We start from the raw sequence: 6,739 nt of genomic DNA on the forward strand, positions 1-6,739 counted from the left end.
ATTTCTAGATAATCTTGACAACCGCACAAGTACCTGCCTCAGTTATACTGAGGGGGCAAGACCGAGGAACACTTATATATCCTCCCAAGATGGCCCACGTGTATTGCATACAGTAGCGGCCATCTTGGTTCTGCTTTAACTTCGACGGTTTAGTCAAACTTGGTACACCAACATGACTGCGCTTTTTCATTCCTATTTAAATTGCACCAGGAGACAGACGCGCTAAGATGTGGTCCGCCCGGGTGCCAGTAGGTGTTATCAGAGGGAGGTGTGCTTTAACGAAGTAAGTTCCTTTTCCTCAACGGGTTCTTCCGGACATTTCAAAGCACTATTTTTCTGTTTCTTTGAGCATCTGCCATCCACGTTATGGACAGAAACAACAATATGCTTGGTTGGTAGTTCTCTTATTTTCTTCTCTTTGCTCACAGATAACTACAATGCTCTGTATCTCTTTAGGGTATGACTACAAGCCCCTCTACACCGACAGACCATGAGGCATAGTATTGCCATAGCATAAGTATGTTCCAGAAATTTTGAGAACATTACGTGTTTATATGTTGTATGTCATGTGGTGTCCAGTTTTTTCACGAGTGTTTTTAAAGTTATATTTCTGCATCTAACTATGCTTTCTCACAAAGGAGACGTCTGATGTGTTTTGTTATACCATATTAGATTAAAGCACTGATTAATTATTATCTCTAAGGGCACCAACTATAGAGGAGTACATTGATCGGATTACCTCATTGGGTATGGACTGCCCATGTGAGAGGTGGGCAGGCATTATGTGCTAACTTTTCATTCTGTTTTATTCCCTGAACAGATACTACGAGTCATAGACTAAACCGTATGTATTTTGAATCGGGTGCTCACACATTAGGTGTGCATCCGCACTCAATTATAGTTTTTCAGAAGGAGTGGCATGCATGGGGCTGGTCCCCGTGTGGTCCTGAAGAAGAGGTTTAGGGGAAACCTCGAAACATGTCGACCAAATATTAGGGACTGTATACACATAATAGTTATATCTTTTCCCAACTATTTAACCCCCTTTTCATCCATACCAGCAGCTGTTTGGGATGGCCCCAGTGATGCAGCATATCACCTAGGGGCAACCCAGGGTGAGTGAGGGGACTCAAGAAAATAATTTTCTTTTCTTTGGATAGGGGTCTTGTTTTTTCGCGCATTCGGCGCAATCCACATTCCCTTGGTTAGGTTTTTTGGATCTGACATTTACAGATTTTTTGTGAACCTAATATACATACTAGCAAGGGTGGACAAGGCCTCTTGGACAGTGGATGAAAGTTTGAAAGCAGTTAGCAAATGGCTAGTGCCATGTGGCAGTGTCACAGTAAGAGAAGTAGGTAGCATACTCCCCATTTTGATGTATCCGCAGCACCTTGATAATATAAAGATGGCGGGCCAGTAGGAAGCTGTTGTCATCATCCAGTTTGGATGAAACCATGGAGTAGTCAAAAATACTGAAATGCACTGAGGACAACAATTTGTGGTACAGTGGAAGCAGGGCTTCCGTAACAGTGTGCTCATAGCTGTTCCTCTACTGGCTAATAGCCCATGAAAATTCATGTGCAAAAAATACCATCAGAAATGCTTCCATTGCATGCCAGGAGTCTGCCACAAATATATCAAGTTACTTCGTCTTGACTTTGAAAATATTTCTCTCTGCTGCCAGTAGTGTCGGGTGTTCCTAAATATCCCAGGCTGCTTCCGAACTGATATTCTACTGGCCAGCCTGCCAAGAACAACTCTCCAGGAAACGGATAAACTAGGCAAGGAAATCAAATCTGGTTTATTGTTGATTAATTAAAATCTTACAATATAAAATCATTAAACATGTATATCATACAATCATAATACATAGCCCTCACTTCATACAATTAGATGAAAAGAATTTAGAATTGCAGTATAAAACCAGTTTTTTAAATTCCTAAAATACCAGCAGCTCTCAGGGTTTCCACGTTTACCAAACAGGTGTGCGCTCGTCCTTTTGATGTACCTTTCAGAGTTGCAGTTTAAAGCCAGTTTTTTTCGTTTTAAATTCCTAAAATACCAGCAGATCTCAGAGTTTCCACAATTAACAGACAGATGCACCCTAGTTCTCTTTTGTTATACCATCTTCGTAGCGCCTCATATCCAAGCCAAAACCTAAAACAAAGTACAAAATAAGCATCTCATTGGTATGTATATTAGCACAATAATAATAATCGAAACAACAAAAGAGTGTATCCTTAACAAAGGGGAAATGTGTCAGGAAGAGGGAGTCACTACAGGATGATAAAAGAACCCTCACTCACCAACCTGGTTGGTGGCATGCTTCATCATAGTGTCCCCACCAGAGATACCGAATGTATCTCTGGTGTGCTACAACGCTTTGATTATAGCGGAGCGTATTGCTTGGAAATCGTAAATCCAGTGTGACAAGTGAATGGATAGTGATATTTAAAAATTAAGGGGAAGGGGACCTTTGTCCAGCCAATATTTTTAATTAGCTGAAGTAAAGGCTCCTGTTTAAAAACAAGTGAGATGGATGTCCCTAACTGGAATTAATTTGACCAGTTACATCCAAAAAATAGCATGTGGTCAACATGTTTCAGCTTCTATTATTTGATTTAGCGAAGCTTTCGTCAGGACCAAAGGAAAAGCCACGGCGGTATAAGCACGCTAAGGCTTATCCTAACCTGTGGCGTTTATTGTGTACCATAACTCACTGTTGTGCAGAAACCTTCAAGAATTTCTCGAAAGGGTCACAGAGTCTGACAGAACAATAGAAAAATATATGTACTTGTAATTTCATTCTTATTAAGAGTGATACAACCCAATTCTGACATGTCTTACTGCCACTCAACATAATATAGGGCAATTCATTATTAACAAATAGACATCTTATTTAATTTTTAAACATAATAAAGTATACATATTATGTTCATTGTCTACTACGGCGATGTTAGCCCACACAATACCAACAGTTATTACGATGGTAAGGTTTGCAGTTGTTCTGAAAAAAACGGACTCTAAAAAGCAGCGATGTTATACGCTAGCTCAAAACAGTGGCAGACTAAAAACAAAGTTTTTACAATAATGGAGAAACACAGGACTTACATTACTGTTATGTAGACTCTGCTCCTTAAGTACTACCGGGTAGCGGGAGCCTCATCAAAATCTAAAACAATAGGTAGTGAGAGAAATCGTATTAGCGTCTCTGTCTCTACGAGGACGCTAGAAAAAGGCTACCAACGCAAAAAGAACTTACTTAGCAGAGGGTCGACCGCCGGCCATTCCACCTAGGAGGTCCCAGCAGACCTGGAGATAGAGAAATCTCCCGAGCCGGAAAATAAATACCATCCTGGCACTTCCAAGCGGCGCCAAAAACCGGTGGAATACTTCCGGGGTTTACGCGGGTTCACGTGACATCTCAAGTTTTACGTGAACACCACTTGTAGGAAGGCTAGAATGCTAACCGCAGATAGCGTGCTGTCGTCAAACAACTTTATTCCGAATGAACAGAAAAAAACGGAACCGTCGGGAGCACAGAGTGTCTGAACTATCTTGTACAGAAAACGGGCAGGAATCAACCGAGGAGAGGATTAAAGGGTGTTGTCAAACTTGTGATCTTGTAGTTATTAAACATACTATATAAATATGCATAGTCAGGCCTTAAATTAAGAGCGATCGGTTTGAACCGACCGTGTGTAATTGTCGCTAAACAACAAATATTGAGGTTTAATAGAAACACTAGAAAGAGGGGAATAATTGATGTTGCATAACCCCAAAGCCTAACGAGAAAGGCACCCTATTGCCCGTGAATAAATGTCAATCAATCTCCTAGTGTAATAAGATTACCAGAGACTAGTAAATATTCGCGGGGGTCAGTGTCTCATCACCGAACCCCACGGAATATTATCATTGAGACCATGAAAGTTAGTGGATAATCGATAAATCCAACGTTGCTCCTTTTCAAACAGTAAATGCGTAAAAGGTTTGTGGGAATTGATCTGTTCAATGACCGCCCATTGCATATCGTTAGGTGTATGATTGAATTTCAAAAAATGATCAGTCATTTCGTTGTGTTTTTTTCGCAGCAGACATTACTTCGATGTTCGCAAATTCGTTGTTTGACTTTGCGAGAGGTCATGCCCACATATCTTAGAGCACACGGGCATGTTATCAAATACACCACATTTGTTGTGTTACAATTTGTGTGTGATCTCTGAGTCCATGTTTTGCCAGTCTCTAAAGCCAAGGTTTTAGTAGGTGTAGTTAAATAGCAAACACTACACGACCCACATGGAAAATGCCCAGTCACACGGGGCAAGCCCCAGGGAGTCAAAACTGAAATATCCTCAACAAAATTGGTCTTCCTTGGTCTAGTATGTACCAGCGCATCCCTGATACTTCTAGCTCTCTTGAAAGAAAAAAGGGGTTTCTCCCATTTTAAGTTATTACTCGTAAGAATACGCCAGTGTTTCTTGATCGAATTTGACACTGCGTTAGATGCTATACTGTACGTAGTGACACAAGTCAGAGGGACATCTCCAATTGATTTCTTTGATTCCTCTAATAGAGCCTCTCTTGGTTGATTTCTGGCTCTTTTACAACTCTTCTTCAAGATTTTCTCCAGATAACCTCTGTTCCTCAACTTTTCGGTCAGATCTTTAGATTGTATACGAAAATCTTCAACCTTACTACAATTGCGTCGTATCCGCAAAAATTGTCCGTAAGGGAGATTTTCTCTTAAAGGTCTTGGATGGAAGCTTGAAAAGGTTAACATATTGTTCTTGGCTGTTGGTTTATAATATGTTCTCGTGAGTAAGCAACCCTCTGTCTTTGTTATCACAACATCAAGAAATATAATTGCATTGAAGGTGTGAGTGAAAGTCAAATTCGGATCACAAGTTTTGATCCACTGGAAGAAATCCAAGAGAACACGTTCAGAACCCTGCCTGATGACGAAAACGTCATCTATGTATCTTTTCCAAAAACTTAAATTGGATAGAAATGGATTGGCTGGTCCCAAAATGTTTTTACATTCAAAATCATGAACGTACAGCCCTGCCACACTAGGGGCGAAAGTACTTCCCATAGATGTACCGGTGGACTGTAAATATAGGGCACCCTTATATTCAAAAAAGTTTTTCTTCAGTGCCAGAGTTGCACATTCAATGACAAACTGTTTTGGGGTCCGAAAATCCCAGGATGCTGACCCCAGAGCTTCACCCAGGACCTTGATTGTATCATCCTGGGGAATGCTCGTATACAGACTCTCAATATCTAGAGACACTGGGATGGTTGATTCCATATCCACTCTCAGATCATGTAAGGGCCAAAAAACTTTTAGTGTCTTTTAAGTAAGTTGAAGTCTTTTGAATCAAAGGTTTGAGAAAAAAAATCACAGTATTTAGACAAGGGTTCCAATTGTGATCCAATACCCGAAACTATCGGTCGTCCCGGTGGAGGTGTCTTGTTCTTATGGATCTTTGGTAAAATATAAAAGTAGGGGATCACCCCTGCTCCTGTCGTCAAAAAATCAGCCTCATGTTTAGTGATGAAACCAAACTAATGATGGTAGTTTTCAGTTGTGGGGATGGGTCAGTAGGTAAAGGAGTGTAGTTCCTGAGATCACTTAGTAAACGTCTACACTCTTTGTCGTAATCAATCGCATCCTGAATCACAATCCCACCCCCCTTGTCTGTTGGTTTTATGACAATAGAGGAATTTGACTGGAAAGATTGTAATGCTTGAAATTCTGCTGTACTCATTATTTCCCTGAAATGATTCAAGGTCGTTAAAGACTGCCTGTTCAAAAGTAACAATTTCTGGCGGAATCATGTGTGGAGGAGGTGTAAACGTAGACTTAACACGAAGACATAGTGAGGGCGCAGGGAAATTACTAGCCTGGAAGACCAAAACTGATCTGGTGCGCAATAATATTGCAGCAATAACGGTAGACAATAACACCTTCTCTTCAGATGAGGATATCAGGGGTGCCTTCAGAGACTACTTTCAGGTGATCTATAAGGAGGATAAGCAGATCTCGATAGATTCTATTGAGGATTGGCTGAGGGACATTAATCTTCCTTCGCTATCTGCCGAACAGTCTCAACTCTTAGATAACGCCATCACCGAGGAAGAGGTAAGATCTGCCATTAAAAGAAGTAAGAAGGGGAAGGCGGCCGGACCTGATGGCCTTCCGGCAGAAATCTATAGAGCCCTTGAAACTTAATTAGTCCCATTCCTCACTGTTATTTTTAATCAAATATTATTGGAGGGTCAGTTCCCGCCACCCTCCTGGGATAATGCCTCAATTACCCTGATCCTGAAACCCGGGAAACCAAAGACTGCTTGTGGTTCCTATAGGCCAATTTCAATTCTTAATGTGGACTATAAGATCTTTACCACAATCTTGGCATCAAGGTTGGCTGTTGTTGCGCCTTCGATCCTCCACTCTGACCAAAAGGGTTTCGTTAAGGGGCGACAGCTATTTGAGCTAACCTATGACCTAATAGGTGCCATAGACATAGCATCGGCTCGGTCTTTACCTCTGGCCGCCCTCACGTTGGATGCGACCAAAGCTTTCGACAGAGTAAACTGGGTGTACTTGTCGGGGGCTTTGGCTAAGTTTGGCGTGGGGGCTGGGTTTTGTAGGGCAATTGGCTTGTTATATCATAGCCCAATGGCACGTCTCTTGGTCAATGGAGATTTATCTGACCCAGTTATTATCACTAGG

Source organism: Triturus cristatus, chromosome 6 (genome assembly GCF_964204655.1).
Source record: "Triturus cristatus chromosome 6, aTriCri1.1, whole genome shotgun sequence".
NCBI lineage: Eukaryota > Metazoa > Chordata > Amphibia > Caudata > Salamandridae > Triturus > Triturus cristatus.